At 41.1% G+C, this 18996-nt stretch overlaps 1 protein-coding gene across 4 annotated transcripts in view; it reads right to left on the reverse strand.

The window, feature by feature from the left end:
- LOC129830464 (metabotropic glutamate receptor 7-like) overlaps positions 1 to 18996 on the reverse strand; it is a 129327-nt gene that overhangs the window by 58915 nt on the left and 51416 nt on the right. The window lies entirely within an intron of this gene.

Below are 18996 nucleotides of genomic sequence, written 5' to 3' on the forward strand. Positions count from 1 at the left end.
ATTTTTGAAAAACCCACCCGCACTCGGCCCCGCCCCACCTACTCAGGCAGTCCGGAGCCGCTACTGCGTTGCGGCCGTGGCATATTGTGTACTTTTTACTAAATGGTACGTGCTAAATAGTCTGCGACGATGAGTAGATAGTATGCACTTTAAGTATGTATACGCTAGTATGAGTATTCGGGAAATGGACACTTATCTCCTTACCTCTACTCACCCCTCCTCACCGGTCCACCGTGGAATCACAGAGATCTAAATTAGTGTTCAGGTACAGAGCGGCTAACTTGCATCAGTCAGGTGGGCTGAGAGCAACACATTGATGTGGTTGTTACCCCATCACACCATCTAACCTCAGCCACTGTATGAATGCCATCCATTCTCATTAGGCTGACCAGAAGCAGCTGGACACTGGGGAAACAGGAGAATGAGGACACAGCAGCCCACTGATTGGGATTCCACAGCCCTGCCTCACACAGCACTGAGTGTGAGATATAGTTTGATCCACAACTCAAAGGGGGTCAACTACATGAAGCAGACAAATAGGGGAACGGGAGGTCATGTTCAAGATAACTTAGTAGGTGTTGAACGGCCAAACGTACACGCAAGTACAACATCAGTTGTAGTTATAAGTTAATTACACAAATTCATAGGAAAGAATACTGTCAGATGTTAGTAGCTGAACCACTTCAGCACTCGCCAGAATTGAGTGTTCTGGGTCAAAAGGATGAGAAGGCAAAGTAATGGGAAAAGCGAACAAAAAGATTTGCATTTAAAACACACGTGGGCTCACACACACCATCTCTCTCTCTTTCACCTTATTCCTGTCTCTTTCTCTATCTGTGTCTCTCTCTCTCTCTCTCCAAAAGTATCTATTTTCAATGTTCGATAGGAGCTGTATCTCATCAATGTTGTTGTTGTTATAATGTGATGCACTCTGGCTTCCCAAAGGTCTTATATAGGTCTGATAGATTGTTGAGTCACATCCCATCTTTCAGGAACAGGGCTCGAAACAAACTAAAATGGTTTTCTCTCCTGAGCTTTTTGCTGCAGGGAACGATTTAAGAATCAGAAAGAGGATTGTGTGTTATTTCGGGAGCACAACCTTGATTTCTTCCATGTCTCTTGGCCTGTTGATATAATTATTCCACACAACTTATTCTGGGTCTAGGAATGTGTTAATCATTCCATCGCAATAATTTACTTTTCCAGAGCATGCTTTTTAATTAGCACTTTGACCTCCCTCTGAATAAAAGGGCTTGAATCAGTAAATTCATGAAAGTGAGACAAAGAGCTTCCCACATTACTACTTCTATGAGACGCAGTGGGTATAAACGGTCTGTGATTAGGATGTGAAATTTGCACCTCTCTCTGCGCCAGCTAATGGACTGCAAATTAAGCGAGATGCCTGTTTGTAATAAAAAAAGCTTTTAAAAACAATTCTTATACATGCAACAGTTGGACAATGGATGAAGAGACTTCAGACATTTTGAATTTGTAAAATCCATCAAATATTGACTGAATTATTATTAAAGCATTAAAAAAACATTTAAATGCCTTGGATAAACAATGGAGTTCAGGGATTTTGGTGTGAATTCAGGTATTACATTTACTGTAACATTTCAAATTTGTTCTTAGAATGCACTCATATATACATTTTCTAATGGTATCAGGTATTCTTTGAATATGTTGTGTTTAATTAAATTAAGAAAAGAATGTGTCCCTCATTTGCATCAGTACACTGGCTAAAATAAAGGGGTGGAACAGGGCTGCCACCACAAAACACATGCTCTGTCTTGGCTTACATGACCTGCACTGTCTAGGCTGCTTCATTAATTACTGTTGTCATGTTCTGTTGAATAATTCAACAGGTGTGTCAATAGCAGGATACCCTAAGATCAAAAATCAACACGCTTGGCTCTAGATTACACCTATCTACAGTATATATATTTTACATTGTCTGCGAGATCAGACATAATATCACTATTATCTGAGTGTTTATTTACAGAAGTTGCTTTCATTTTAGCGCATCTTTAAACATTTAAACTGTATTAAATGATAACTTTTTTCAATTTCACAAAAAACAACCACCCATCAAATTAAAGGTATCTTTCTTCTCTTTCTTGTGATGCTAGTATTGCGATTATGCGTTAAAAACGTTAAAGCTTCATCGGTGATTTACAGATGCAACAGAAAGACAATGTGTTCCATTGAGTCCATTTCAGCCATTACCGGGGTGTGTTTGACAGGTCATTACAGTATTTCTGAGGTCGTAACGTTAACGGGGGAAAAACGACAGGCACAAGCAAGAGTATAAAAGAGTTGCAAAAGTAAACTTAAAGCAATCATTTCAGCAAGATTTAAGTGACAAGATGGCTGAAAAAGAGACAGAGCTTCATATGGGCGGGGCATGCGCGTTGCTAAATTTACATCTACTGTGTGAAATTGAGGGATTCAATTACAATCATTTGGAGCATTATTTCTTCCTTCTCCATGTACCATAGGAGCAAAAGGTAAACATGTATTATGCTTGTCACTATTCTGCTTCATCAAATCAAGCAGATTTTCTTTAACAATAAGCTTTGCAACTCTCCCATTGATCAGACTGTTCTGAACACTCTTTCTATTAGAGGTGTTTTAAATAGACTTTGCATTCTCAATATTGCATCCGTCTCCAATTACCAATGAATTACCTGCACAGCCAATAGAAAATAAACAGCCTACTCGAAAATCCTCAATCCTCCTGCCCTTGCTGAAGTCTGACTGTGATAAGATGCCTCATAGGGCCTCTACAGTACAGTTGACCCTGTTGCACATAACAGTGCACGTTCACATTTCTCCATTCTCTCAGTCCCACCAGAGATAAGGTCGTGTAGAGGTTGCCGCCCTGGAGTCACACAGGTACTGCAGAAGTTTGTCACAAATCAGCACCACACGGGGCCAACTGGGCTAATTGATCAATTCAGTGATTGCCTAAATTCAACTCACCTGGTCTTCCAGGTTGGTTAGAACAAAAACATGACGTGCCTGCGACACTCTAGGTCCAGGGTTGCCTATCCCTGGTCTAAACCATAACCCAAGCACAATTAACATCTAAATGAATTGAACATGAGAATTTGAACTCAGGCCCAAAAGCGAGGAAAAAAAGAAGATTAACAATGCCCCCTTTTCAGCATCACAATTACCCCGAGCTGATGTCTGGCACCTGTCATTTGCACTATGGATCAGAGTTAGGATTGCTATGGGTAATCGCTTGGCTTGCTCTTAAATGTATCTTGGCTGACAGGATCAATGAAAGGAAAACACAGAAGTCTGTTATAGGGGAACACTTTTATTGATTTACCAACGCAAAGTGCTGCCTACCTCTCTGAATAAGAATCTAAAAAGAGAAAAGGAAGGGTGAGGAGAGAGGAAAGAGGGGGTAGCTGAAAGCGAGTGAGCTGAAAGAGAGAAAAAGTGGGAGAGAGCTGAAAGTGAAAATGAAGCAACGAGAGAAAGAGAAAAAGAGAGAGGGAGAGCTGAGAAAGGTGTGACAGGTACAGAAGAGAGGGAAATAAAGGAAGAGAGAGGTCCAATCGGCTTACTGACATTAAATGAGATTTTTCAACCGGCGTGTTTATAAGGAAAGGTGACTAAGTGGGGTTACTGTGTAAAGGTTAGACACGTTTACTTCAGAAGGAATGTGGTCTGAAGTAAATTAGTGTGGCTTGCCCTTTCCACTGTTATTTCACATACTGCTTGCAACAAAGCAACGAGGTGGACATTTCTAAAGACGTTAGCGGTAATGTTGGGAAAACATTTGTATTGACTGAATATAGAGTCACATCTAGAATTATTGGCATCCTTGTTACGTCCGTTTAGAGATGGATTGGACCAAGGTGCAGCATTGTAGGCGAACATCTTTCTTTTATTCAAATGAACACCGAAAAACAACAAAATACAAAAACCAACGTAAAGTTCTGTAGGTTACATAGCAACTATGCAAAATCAAGATCCCACAAACTAAAGGTGGAAAAAAGGCTGCCTAAGTATGATCCCCAATCAGAGACAACGATAGACAGCTGCCTCTGAATGGGAACCATACCAGGCCGAACAAAGAAATAGGAAAACTAGATTGCCCACCCTAGTCACACCCTGACATAACAAAAATAGAGAATTAAAAGGATCTCTAAGGTTAGGGCGTGACAATCCTTGATAAAGATACTGTACAGAATACTGTACAGCTGCTACAGAAACATGCTCCAATGAGCCGTTCTGGTTCGCACAAGCCAGATAAAGATAAAGATGAGCAAAGAAAACTGCATAAAACAAATCATAAAAATTCTGAACTATATTGTATGCTCTTAAAATTGGTGAATTATATTATTTTACACTAATACAATTTGCTCAGAGAAAGAGATTTTTTTGGTGTTAAAACTATTGCCACTTGCAAGGAAAACAGCACAGCCTTTTTCTAATATGTTTTATTAGATTGAAGAACACATTGGGAGGGATCTTAGAACAGATCATACAGAATCCTTTGGTCTGCTCTTATGAACTGCCCTCTTCAATTAAAACCATCAATGGAGTTCAAGTCCGGAGGCTGAGATGACCATTGCAAACGTTGATTTTTTGGGGGGCAATTAGCAATTTCTTTGTGGATTTTGATGTGGGCTTGAGGTTATTATCTTGCTTGAAGATCCACTTGTGGCCAAATTTCAGCCTCCTGGCAGAGGCAACTGTCACACCCTGGCCTTATTATTCTTTGTTTTCTTTATTATTTTAGTTAGGTCAGGGTGTGACATGGGGAATGTTTATGTTTTGTTGTTTTGGGTGTTTATTTGGTAAAGGGGTTAATGGGTGTAGTATATGGTTTTGTGTTGAGTGTAGATGTTTAGCATTGTCTATGGTGGTTAGTTATCTAGGAGAGTCTATGGTTACCTGAATGAGTTCCCAATTAGAGACAGCTGATTTCGGTTGTCTCTGATTGGGAGCCTTATTTAGGGTAGCCATAGGCTCTCATTGGTTGTGGGTAATTGTCTATGTAAAACGTTAGTAGCCTGTATGTTTGTGCACAACGTTTGTAGCTTCACTGTTGTTTTGTTATTTTGTATAGAGTTTTTGTGTCGTGTTCATCTTCGTACTGTAATAAAGAAGATGGCTTATTTTCCAAGTGCTGCGTTTTGGTCCATCAATCCGCCACACGATCGTGACAGCAACCAGTTTTTCGCTAAAATGTCCTGGGACATGGTAAAGTTCATGATACTGTTTACTATAACAAAGGCTCCAGAACCAGTGGAAGCAAAACATCCCTATTACAGTGCCTTGCAAAATTATTCATCCCCCTTGGCGTTTTTCCTTTTTTGTTGCATTACAACCTGTAATTTCAATGGATTTTCATTTGGATTTCATGTAATGGACATACAGAAAATAGTCCAAATATGGCACCACAACAAACCTGCCAAGAGAGGGCAACCCACCAAAACTCACGAACCAGGCAAGGAGGGCATTAATCAGTGAGGCAACAAAGAGACCAAAAATAACCCTGAAGGAGCTACAAAGCTCTACAGTGGAGATTGGAGTATCTGTCCATAGGACCACTTTAGCCTGTTTGGGCTGCAGGGGCAGTATTGAGTAGCCAGATAAAAGGTGCCCATTTCAAACGGCCTCATACTCAATTCTTGCTCGTACAATATGCATATTATTATTACTATTGCATAGAAAACACTCTCTAGTTTCTAAAACCATTTGAATTATATCTGTGTGTAAAACAGAACTCCTTTTGCAGCAAACTTCCTGACAGGAAGTGGAAAATCGGAAATCGATGCTCTATTCTAGGGGCTGCCTATTAAAGTCCTTGATATTTATTTGTTTAGATGCACTTCATACGTCTTCCACTAGATGTCGACAAGGAGTGAGAGAAAAAATGGAGTGAATAACTTGATCTGGGCTCGTATAATAGCTCTTTGTATGACATGTCACCAGTTTCCTGTTTTCTGGAGAGCGCGTCAAGGGACCTGGATTTGCCTTCTGATAAGCTGTCGTTATGGACGACTAATATCTCCGGCTTTGATTTTATTTGATACATGTGACAATATCATCGTAAAGTATGTTTTTTCAATATAGTTTAACGTGTTGAGGCTAGGGGGTGCTGTTGTCACTATTTATGGAAATCGTGTAATTTTTGAAACGGCTTCCTACTAAATTCTTGATCGTACAATATGCATATTATTATTATTATTGGATAGAAAACAGTCTCTAGTTTCTATAGCCGTTGAAATTTTGTCTCTGAGTGGAACAGAACTCATTCTACAGCAATTTCCCTGACATGGAGTCAGATTTCACACATTTTGGCCCCTGATCTGGAGTCAGTTAAAAGGCCACTGTTATTGCTATGAGTATACAGACACTGCTTACGTCTTCCCCTGGATGCCTTTACGTGATGACGATTTGAATGGTATCGATTGCGCAATCACAGCCCCTATAAAACAAAAACACGTGTAGGTAGGAACTCTTTTCCAGGTGCATGAGGCGCGCGGAGGACACCGACCTACTCTTTTTCCAAGCATTAGTGTAGCCAGTTATATTTCTCCGGTCATGTTTCTACTCGTTATAGGAGTTAAAAACATCATAAGGTAGTTAATTTAAACCGTTTTATAGCAATTTATATCCGTTTAGTGCGATTTTGGGACATTTATTTCTGAGACACTGTGAATCTCTGGGCACGGTTCCAGTTCATGCCGAACGCAATGGGCATTTCTACATGGCAAGAGGACAGCTTTCGACCAAAAGACGATTAGACCCAAGAAAGGATTCTTTGCCCAAGATTCTGATGGAAGAACAGCTCAAAGTAGGAACAATTTATTATGATAAATCGTGTTTCTGTCGAGAAATGTTAATCGCTTATGAATTGCTGGGCACGCTTCCAGTTCATCCCGAACGCAGTTGGCATTTCCACATGGCAAGAGGACAGCTTTTCACCAAAAGACGATTAGACCCAAGAAAGGATCCTTTGCCCAAGATACTGATGGAAGAACAGCTCAAAGTAGGACATTTTTATTATGATAAATCGTGTTTCTGTCGAAAAATGTTAGTGGCTTAGGACGCCATGTTTTTTGACGTAGCTTCGCTTGGCGCAAACTGTATTGAAAAGTAAGGATAATTTAAAAAATGTAATTCCGCGATTGTATTAAGAATTAAATTGTCTATCAATCCCTGTCCACCCTATATTTTTTAGTCACGTTTATGAGTATTTATGTATAAGAGTAGATCACTGTCTAATATGGCGCACGGACATTTGCTCACCAGCTGGGCTACATTTCACATTGTCTAACCATGATTTTGGTGGCTAAATATAAACATTTTCGATCAAACTCTATATGGATTGTGTAATATGATGTTACAGGAGTGTCATCTGAAGAATTCTGAGAAGGTTAGTGAAAAAATTAATATATTTTGGCGATGTTGACGTTATCGCTCACTTTGGCTAGAATTAATGCTGGGCTGCTATGTGCTATGTGCTATGCTAATATAACGATTTATTGTGTTTTCGCTGTAAGACACTTAGAAAATCTGAAATATTGTCTGTATTCACAGGATCTGTGTCTTTCGATTAGTGTATGCTGTGTATTTTTACGAAATGTTTGATGATTAGTAAGTAGGTAAACACGTTGCTCTATGTAGTTATTCTAGTCCATTTGTGACGGTGGGTGCAATTGTAACCTATGCCATCTACCTGAAATATGCACTTTTTTCTAACAAAACCTATCCCATACCATAAATATGTTATCAGACTGTCATCTGATGAGTTTTTTTCTTGGTTAGGGGCTATAAATATCTTAGTTTAGCCGAATTGGTGATAGCTACTGGTGTTGGTGGACAAATAAAAGATGGTGGATTATGCTAATGTGTTTTTAGGTAATAGATGTACATCTTTACATATTGTGTCTTCCCTGTAAAACATTTTAAAAATCGGACATGTTGGCTGGATTCACAAGATCTGTGTCTTTCATTAGCTGTATTGGACTTTAATGTGTGAAAGTTAAATATTAAAAAAAATTTTTTTTTTGAATTTCGCGGCACTGGTTTTTCAGTGGGGGTGGGGGGGGAGTGCCGCTAGCGGCACCCTCATCCTAGACAGGTTAAAAACATCCTAAAGATTGATTCTATACATCGTTTGACATGTTTCTACGAACTGTAAGGGAATTTTTGGACTTTGTCTGGCCTGCATGTCATGAATTTGGATTTTTGAACTAAACGCGCAAACAAAAAGAAGGTATTTGGACATAAATGATGGAATTTATCGATGAAAACAAACATTTATTGTGGAACTGGGATTCTTGGGAGTGCATTCTGATGAAGATCATCAAAGGTAAGTGAATATTTATAATGCTATTTCTGACTTCTGTTGACTCCACAACATGGCGGGTACCTGTATGGTTTGTTTTTGTGTCTGAGCGCCATACTCAGATTATTGCAATGTTTGCTTTTTCGGTAAAGTTTTTTTGAAATCTGACACAGTGGTTGCATTAAGGAGAAGTTTATCTAAAGTTCCATGTACAACACGTGTATCTTTTATCAATGTTTATTATGAGTATTTCTGTAAATTGATGTGGTTCTCCTCAAAATCACCGGATGTTTTGGAGGCAAAACATTACTGAACATACCGCGGCAATGTAAACTAAGGTTTTTGGATATAAATATGAACTTTATCGAACAAAACATACATGTATTGTGTAACATGAAGTCCTATGAGTGTCATCTGATGAAGCTCATCAAAGGTTAGTTAGGCTTCGTGCCATGGATCATCACTGGAGGCTTCGTGCCATGGATCATCACTGGAGGCTTCGTGCCATGTATCATCACTGGAGACTTCGTGCCATGGATCACCACTGGAGGCTTTGTGCCGTGGATCACCACTGGAGGCTTTGTGCCGTGGATCATCACTGGAGGCTTCATGCCATGGATCATCACTGTAGGCTTCGTGCCATGGATCATCACTGGAGTGAGGAGACGTATGGACAGCCTGGTGCGTGGAGCTGCCACAGGGCTTAACAGGCTGGGGAGACATATAGGAGGCCTGGTTCTGGGAGCAGGCACATGACTCACCAGGCTGGGGAGACATACAGGAGGCCTGGTTCTGGGAGCAGGCACCAGATACACTGGGCCGTGGAGGCGCACTGGAGGTCTCGAGCGTAGAGCCTGCACATCCCGTCCTGGCTGGATGGTTACCTTCGCCCGGCAAAGGCGGGGCGCTGGCACAGGGCCGTAGAGGCGCACTGGCGGCCAGAGACGCACTGGCGGCCGGCACCATCCGTCCTGGCTAGATGCCCACTCTAGCCCGGCCGATGCAGGGAGCTGGAATGTAGAGTACCGGGCTGTGAATGCGCATTGGAGACACCGTACAATTGGCCCAGCGTCATCCAGGTTGTCATTGTAAATAAGAATTTGTTCTTACCTGACTTGCCTAGTTCAATTAAAGGTTAAATAAGATGAAACAAAGTTCTGTATTTCTCCAACTTTGGCAGTTGGATTTTTCTTCAACTCCTTAATTGCTGCCCTGATAGTGGTATTCCAGGTTTTTTAAAACATTTTTGTATTCATTGCCTGATTTATGAAGATAAATAAGATTTGAAGATTTGTCTCTTTGTTTGTGAGTTCTTTGCCTTTTCCCATGGTGATGGATGACAAATGGATTTTATAGGAAGCCATGGCAGGCCACAATACAGTTCCTTAAGCTGAGGTTAACTTTAAAAGGTAGAACGCTCATGCAGATGTAATTTTATTTTTAAGAATCTTTTGACACCTATCTTTTTGAGAGAAAAAACAATATTACTTTATTGTATATTACAAAATCTATTTTTCTGCGCAACTTTTTTCTCATCTTTATGAAGGGTACAAATCATTTTGGATGTCTGTATAGATAAGAACATTCATTTTGAGCGAGGGGAGGGATATTTATTTTCTATTTAAAAAAATGTCTCAATTATTGCACTTGACTTGTGTGTCTTCAATATGCATATTGCTCATTCTCTCATGCCTATTGCTCATTCTCTCTCAAGCCTATTGCTCATTCTCTCTCATGCCTATTGCTCATTTTCTCTCTTGCCTATCGCTCATTCTCTCTTGCCTATTGCTCATTCTCTCATGCCTATTTCTCATTCTCTCTCATGCCTAGTGCTCATTCTCTCATGCCTATTGCTCATTTTCTCTCAAGCCTATTGCTCATTCTCTCATACCTAGTGCTTATTCTCTCATGCCTATTGCTCATTCTCTCATGCCTATTGCTCATTCTCTCTTGCCTATTGCTCATTCTCTCATGCCTATTGCTCATTTTCTCTCAAGCCTATTGCTCATTCTCTCTCATGCCTAGTGCTCATTCTCTCATGCCGATTGCTCATTCTCTCTCATGCATATGGCTCATTCTCTCATAGCTATTGCTCATTCTCTCTCATGAAGGATGAACCATGCATGGCCCAATGAAAAAGGATTTGTAAAACATGGGTAGCATATGCTACACAGCTACAGTATGATTCTCTGAGTAATGGCAACCATCTATCTCTGCTATCACACAAGTGAATATGTTATTGTCTCCAGAGATACAATGCACAACAGACCAACTCAATGGATACCAGAGTGGGCAGTGCATACTCTCAGGGACTCTTAATCAAACCCGGTCCTGTATGTAAACCAAAGCCCATCATTCAGATGGAGAATCATGATCTCAGATAGAGAGCCACCCTTAGTGTTAAAACCATTGAGATCTGTCACCATAACTCAAGACTTAGCCACAGAAACTTGGGCCGTGTCCAGTTGGGATTTAGTCTGCATTTCTCACAGAGTTACTCATAGGAAAAACTCAGAACACAAAAACTCCAAACTTCCTGTGACAGGAACTGAAATGTTTCCCCTAAATAGAGCTCGCCAGCTTGTAGTCCTAAAAAACTGAAATTAGTTACCTCTGGTTCGTTCAGCCATTCCTAGATGTGTGAAGGTTAGTGTCTTTTCGATAGGGAAGCTAATTGTCCATCATTTATGACATTTCTGGGAGTGTGTAAACTTATATTTTTAATACAATATTATTTTTGTATGTTCTCTATAGATATGTACAACTAACCAATTTGGCACATTTGGGAAGACTTGATACAACATTTTGAACAGTAATGCAATGGTTCATTGAATCAGTCTAAAACTGTGCACTTAGACTCCTAAGTAGGGTTGCAAAGGGTCGGAAACCTTCCGGAAATTTTCCATGGGAGTTTAAGCCCGGGAATTTGGGTAATTTTGCTTAAATTCATCAAAAAATCTGGCTTATAACAGTTAACCTTTAATGTGGGATACACATAAGGAAATTCTAGGTCTTGTGGCATATTTTGGTTAAATTATCCCCAATTCAATGGAATTGCAACCCTCTGCATGCACAGTGCATTCTTCCATCACATGTGCAGTGCACTCTTCCATCACATGTACAGCTGATTCTCAAGATCTTGCACACTACTGAGATGCTATTGAGACCACACTACTACACTGTGTGAGCCAAAGACTACATGCCTTCTGGTAAGTTTTGATTACAATACTTCATATATTTCATATGACATACATGATTTTTTGTTAACTACTAAATAGTAGCCTACAGCAAAGTGTGTTTAAATAATGTATAACTTGTTAGCAATTTCTGCTAGTTAGTTTTTGCTACCATGTGGATTTTCGCTTGCTTGAGCCTGCTGACTGAGGAGTGTTATTTCACCTGTTTCCGTACATGTTTCATTTTAAAACATGTATCTTACAAATTAGTTGATTAATGTAACTGCTTAACTATTTATCTGTACATGGAATTGTATTATTATTTTTTTTACTCATTTTTTCTCATCTTTACAGGAAAATTCCACAGGCACTCTGATGTGTGGGGACATTTCACTGCAGATAATATAGAAGGACATTTGCAAATACTGTGCCAAATCACATGTGAAGAATGCAATAAAGATGCATAATCATCAGGCCAAGTGCATAAAGTTCCCTCAGTGCTCAGAACAAGCAACCTCTGACAAAAGTCCCTCTACTTCTTATTCGATTCGTGAAAATGATGAATCAGCTCATGGTCATCAGCTCAGCTCATGGTCCTCCAGGAATCAGACGTTTTTTTGACTCAATGGAGGAACGTAGTCAGAGAAATGCTGATGAATGTTTTGCTCGAGCTGTGTATCCAACTGGTTCACCTCTGATGCTCACAGGCAATGTGTATTGGAAGAGATTTCTGAATTTTCTTCACCCAGTCAACACCCCTCCCACCAGACATGCTTTATCTATTAATTTGCTGGATGCAGATTTTAACAGAGTTCAAGTGAAAGTCAAGCAAATCCAATGTCTGTGGGTAAGGAATAATTAACTACATCATCTCCACCCCTCAACCAGTATTCTACAAGATCACAGACACAAGGGACAGACACACCGGTCTCTACATTGCAGATGAGCTGACGGCAGTCATCAATGACCTTGGACCACAGAAGGTATTTGCACTGGTGACAGACAATTCTGCAAACGTGAATGCTGCTTGGTCTAAAGTGGAGGGGTCCTACCCTCACATCACACCCATTGGCTGCGCTGCTCATGCATTGAATCTGCTCGTCAAGGACATCATGGCACTGGAAACAATGGATACACTCTGCAAGAGAGCCAAGCAAAGTGAGAAGAATAAGAGCACCACATTGAAGCTGCCCAGCAACACCCATTGGGGTGGTGTTGTCATCATGTTTGACAGTCTCCTGGAGGGGAATGAGTCTCTCCAAGAAATGGCTATATCACAGTCTGTTGATATGGACAGCCCCATCAAGAGGATCCTCCTGGATGATGTATTTTGGGAGAGAGTGGTTGCATGGATTGAGGATGCATGGTTGCATGGATTGAGGGAGACAATGCCATCCTGTCTGATGTTCAGACTCTGCTTTCAGATGTAAGAGAAGAAATCCATTATGCCCTGCCCACATCACTGTTGCTCCAAGCAGAGGAAACTGCAGTTCTGAAATACATCAAAAAGCCTGAAGACTTCTGCCTGAAGCCCATACACGCCGCAGAATACATGTTGGACCACAAATATGCTCGCAAAAGCATCCTGTCTGGTGCAGAGATCAACAAGGCCTATGGTGTCACCACTACTGTGTCTCGCCACCTTGGCAAGGTTCTTGGCAGTCTTGTGAAGTACACTTCCAAGCAAGGGCTTTGGGATGGAGATGCAATATGTCAGACGTGCCAACATATCTCATCAGCCACCTGGTGGAAGGGACTTTGTGGATCTGAGGCTCTTTCCCCTGATGTCTCAATCATCCTCCAAATCCCACCAACATCAGCCGCCTCAGAGCGCAACTGGTCCTTGTTTGGGAACACACACACCAAAGCACGCAACAGGCTGACCAATACAAGGGTTGAAAAATTGGTGGCCATCCGGGCAAATTTGAGGCTTTTTGAGCCTGACAAGAAGCCATCCTCAACAAGGTTGGAAAGTAACCGTGAAGATGAGGCCTCAGAGTCTGATGTTCAAGAGGTGGACATTGAGGAGGTCCAGGGAGAAGACATGGAAGCCTGAGATGAAAGCAACCAAAGCTTTAGTTTCTAGACTATCACTATGTTAAAAACGTTTTTGGGAGATGCGATGGAACGTTGGGGATCATTCAATATTCCCTTCCTTTTGTTGTTCAGTGAAATTATCCCATGTGAAGAGTCAACTCATTTAATTAAAGTTAAATTCGTAACTAAATAGTTTTAATTATTTCTACTCGAAGGATTTAATCATTTGCAATTATGTCTACTTATGATAAAAGGTAAAATGTTTATGTTTCTGACTCCATATGATATGGTAATTCAATGCAAAAAACATATACATTTAAATGGTATGACTATTAATTTGCGTATATTTCCGTAAATTCCCATATATTCCCGTTAATTCCCATGGAAATTTTCCACCTCTGAATATTCCCCAAAATGTGCAACCCTACTCCTAGGTGATTTATTGGCCTTTCTCTTGCATTTCAAAGATGATTGTATTATCTTTTACCAGATCTAATGTGTTATATTCGCCTACATTAATTTCACATTTCCACAAACTTCAAAGTGCTTTCTTTCAAACGTTAACAAGAATATGCATATCCTTGCTTCAGGTCCTGAGCTACAGGCAGTTAGATTTAGATTGTCATTGTAGACCATTGCCTGTGTGTGAACATTTCAGCCAAAAATGTTTAAAAAAAGGGTCCAATCCTTAATTAACGTGACCTTTATGAATTATGTAGCATGTATGTGCTTTATGTGCTTTTTTTGCTTACATAAACGCTTAACCCCTTAGTTCAAACTTGTGCCCCCTCAGTTTTAGCCAAAAAGTTAAAATAATTGAGCAACATATCTCCGCTGCGTTTTATCAGCACAATGGACAGAGTTAGCCGCACTGTGTGTAGGGGGGCTATGGAAAGCCACTGGGGCGGTTAGGTATGACGAGTTTCCATAAAATGTGTGAAAAAATATTCTAATTTCTGTGGTAGGCTAAGTGTCTGTAGTAGGCTAAGGCTAAGTGTTGTCTGTAGCTTGTGAGGTGTGGAAACACTTAGTTGCTTTTATGAATTTAGTCTTGCTGCTTTTTGTTTTATGTTGCTCTGTCTGTATGCTACGTCTTGCTTGTCCTTTGTTGCTCTGTCTGTATGCTACGTCTTGCTTGTCCTATGTTGCTCTGCGTGTGATCACTGCTGATTGTCTATATTGTCATTGTTTTTAATAACCTGCCAAGGGACTGCGGTTGAAAATTAGCCGGCTGGCTAAAATCGGCAATTTACTGAAACGTTGATTAATGTGCACTGTCCCTTTAAAAAATAAAATAAACTCAAACTCAATAATGTGATATGCCTCCACCTGTAATATTTGATTTTGATTTATAAGGGCGGGGTTGGGCTCTGGTGAAGATGTCGTGTTGGATGCCGAACTGTCTCCTTCCTGCTCCTCTGCTGTTCTGAAGAGGGGGGCTCTGCAGGAGTGTTTGCCCCATGATGGGATGTGTGAGGTTTTCATCCCGACACGGACCGACTCTGAATTGTCTCTGCTAGGTAAAGCCCCGCCTTATCTCAGCTCACTGGTCACCATAGCAGCACCCACCCGTAGCATGCGCTCCAGCAGGTATATCTCACTGGTCACCCCCAAAGCCAATTCTTCCTTTGGCCGTCTCTCCTTCCAGTTCTCTGCTGCCAATGACTGTAACGAACTGCAAAAATCACTAACGCTGGAGAATCTTACCTCCCTCACTAGCTTTCAGCACCAGCTGTCAGAGCAGCACCTGTAAATAGCCCATCCAATCTACCTCATCACCATACTGTATTTATTTATCTTGCTCCTTTGCACCCCAGTATCTCTACTTGCACATTCTTCTTTTGCACAGTCAAAAGAAGAATTGTAATTACTTTGCCACCATGGCCTATTTATTGCCTTACCTCTCTTATTTATTGCCCTACCTCATTTGCACATGCTTTATATAGATTTTTCTACTGTATTCTTGATTGTAGTTTGTTTATTCCATTATTTATACCTTTATTTAATTAGGCAAGTCAGTTAAAAGAACAAATTCTTATTTTCAATGACAGCCTTAACTGCCTTGTTCAGGGGCAGAACGACAGATTTGTAGCTTGTCAGCTCAGGGATTCGAAATTGCAACCTTCCGGTTACTAACCTAACGCGCTAACCACTAGGCTACCCTGCCGCCCCAATGTGTAACTCTGTGTTCTTGTATGTGTTGTTGTATGTGTCAACTGCTTTGCTTTATCTTGGCCAGGTCGCAGTTGCAAATGAGAACTTGTTCTCAACTAGCCTACCTGGTTAAATAAAGGTGAAATATATATATATTTTTATGTGTAATTTAAAATGTAAAGACCAGAATAAGGGGAGGGGTGGGTGATGAAGACGTGCTATAGGCACATCTCTCTCCACCATTGCTCACTGGCTCCAGCCAATAAGTGCACACTATTTGTTTCATTGTCTCAATTGTTTCTTCAATGTTAATCAATTCTCTGTAAAATATACACTCACTGGCCAGTTTATTAGATACAATCATTATGCATTCTACAATTTGTTGGAAACGTTCCACAGGGATGTTAGTCCATGCTGACGCAAAGGCATCATGTAGTTGCTGTAGAGAGGACGGCGGTACATTCATGTTGCTAACAGCCCGTTCCATTTCATCCAAAATATGCTCTATTGGGTTGAGGTCTGGGGACTGTGCAGGCCACTCAAGTAAACTTAACTCACTGCCATGTTCTAGGTGATACTTTTCCACAACTCAATTGTCCAGTGTTGGTGATCGCGTGCCCATTGGAGCCGCTTCTTCTTCTTATAAGCTGATAGGAGTGGAACACTGGTGGTCGTCTGCTGCAATAGACCATCCATGACAAGCATCGACGAGTTGTGAGTTCTGAGATGCTGTTCTGCCCATCACTGTTGCACTGCGCCATTAGTTGCCTGTTTGTGGTCCCCCTGTTTGCTTGTACGATTCTTGCGATTCTCATTCTCATCAACAAGCTTTTTTCGCCCACAGGACTGCAGCTGACTAGATATTTTTTGTTTGTCGCACCATTCTCGGTAAACCCTAGGCACTTTCATGCGTGAAAAGATCAGGAGGGAGGCCGTTTCTGAGATTCTGGATCCAGCACGCCTTGCAGCGACGATTATACCATGCTCAAAATCGCTTAGGTCTCTCGTTCAATCGAACAGTAAATGAATGCCTCGATGCCTGTGAAGTTATTGTTACTCCCAATATATTTACCCCATTTATTTAGAATAATTGGTTGCGTACATTTTGATAATTGAATAAATATAATATACATTCATACCATTCTCATTCTCCAAATGGAAACATTGTTTAGAGAGCTCACAAACTGTGCAAAACACTTGTGATAAAGAACTTTTGGTTAATTTAATGACATTTTCAAGTTCACTGTCAATTTCTTTGTTGTCTTTGTTTGGAGAGCATATTCAGTTTCCCCGTCATGTTTTATGCTATATGAACACGCGCTCTTTAGTGTGCATAAATATACACTGCATGACCAAAAGTAAGTGAACACCTGCTCGTCAAACATCTCATTCCAAAATCATGGGCATTAATATGGAGTTGGTCCCCCTTTTGCTGCTGTAACAGCCTCCACTCTTCTGGGAAGGCTCTCCACTAGATGTTGGAACATTGCTACAGGGACTTGCTTCCATTCAGCGACAAGAGCATTAGGGAGGTTGGGCGATTAGGTCTGGCTCGCAGTCGGCATTCCAATTCATCCCAGAGGTGTTCGATTGGGTTAAGGTCAAGGCTCTGTGCAGGCCAGTCAAGTTCTTCCACATCAATCTCGACAAACCACTTCTGTATGCACCTCACTTTGTGCATGGGGCCTCCCCAAACTGTTGCCACAAAGTTGGAAGCCAAGAATCGTCTAGAATGTCATTGTATGCTGTAGCGTTAAGATTTCCCTTCACTGGAACTAAGTGGCCTAGCCCTCATCATGAAAAACAGTCCCAGACCATTATTCCTCCTCCATCAAACTTTACAGTTGGCACTATGCATTGGGGCAGGTAGTGTTCTCATGGCATCTGCCAAACATAGATTTCTCCATTTGGATTACCAGATGGTGAAGCGTGATTCATCACTCCAGAGACCGCGTTTCCACTGCTCCAGAGTCCAATGGCGGCGAGCTTAACATCACTCCAGCCAATGTTTGGTATTGTGCATGGTGATCTTAGGCTTGTGCGCAGCTGTTCGACCATGGAAGCCCATTCCATAAAGCTCCCAACAAACAGTTTTTGTGCTGACATTGCTTCCAGAGGCAGTTTGTAACTCGGTAGTGAGTGGTGCAACCGAGGACAGAACATTTTTATGCTCTACACGCTTCAGCACTCGGTGGTCCCTTTGTGAGCTTCTGTGGCCTAACACTTTGTGGCTGAGCCGTTCTTGCTCCTAGATGTTTCCACATCACAATAACAGTACTTACAGTTGACCGGGGCATCTATGTTAATTGTGATATAGTGTTATATATGCAGAATTCTATATAATACCAATGCAAAAACCCCCCCAAAAATTTGCTCCCTCGGCAATTTCAATTGTCCCCTTAGTCACTTTATCTTGCCGCCGGGTCTGCGTTAGCTGATGAAGATTACTTCATAGAACAAAACATATAAGATCTCCTAAGCCTGTGTTTACCACAAACCATATTTATGGCATTTATACAAAAAAACATTTATTTCCCCATAGGCTTTGTCCAACGAACCATGGCAGAGTTAGTGCATACCAAAAGACGCCATTCCTATTGCTCTCTATACATTTAACTAGAGAGATGACCGTTTCTATTTATTGCATGTTTAGTTCTCTTCAGTCAGCCTGGCTGCGCTGTTAGGGTGACAGTCTCTGTGGCGATAGCAGAACCGACAGAGGGTTCTCTGACAGAGCGAACTCTGGCATGCTGTTTGTGGCCAAATGCCAGGGCACACACTTCACCACACTGCAGCGGCACACTGGGCACGGGGTATAGGATATGGACAAGAAAGCATCTGGGACCACATTCATCATATAATTAGCAAAACAAGAACAATAAATTAATTAGCATTTTTATTTAGAACATATTGTTATGATGTTGACAGTGATATGAAGTCATGGCAGCTGAAGAATTGCAAAGTTAATGTAAAATGCAAATTACATAGGACCTCTACAGCGTAACACAACTGTACAGTATAGAACTGTACAGTATGTCTGCAGTGTAAAATATAATATGCACCTACAAAGATATTTAGCTGTTATCATATTTAATTTAATGTACTTCCTGATAGATCAAAGGGACAGCTGAAAACAAAAGGCTACTAGCAAAGCGGGATTGGGCAGCAGGAGATGTGTATTCTGGTAACATTGCCATTTATCAGCAGGCCAAAGGTAACGACTGTGGCCGTACACGGCTCCCCGGGCTGGGCTTGGGTAATCTCTCCACACCAGGACCTGCTACTGCCAAACAAAAGCGGGAGGAGCGG

The sequence above is a fragment of the Salvelinus fontinalis genome, chromosome 31 (assembly GCF_029448725.1).
Source record: "Salvelinus fontinalis isolate EN_2023a chromosome 31, ASM2944872v1, whole genome shotgun sequence".
Classification (NCBI taxonomy): Eukaryota; Metazoa; Chordata; class Actinopteri; order Salmoniformes; family Salmonidae; genus Salvelinus; species Salvelinus fontinalis.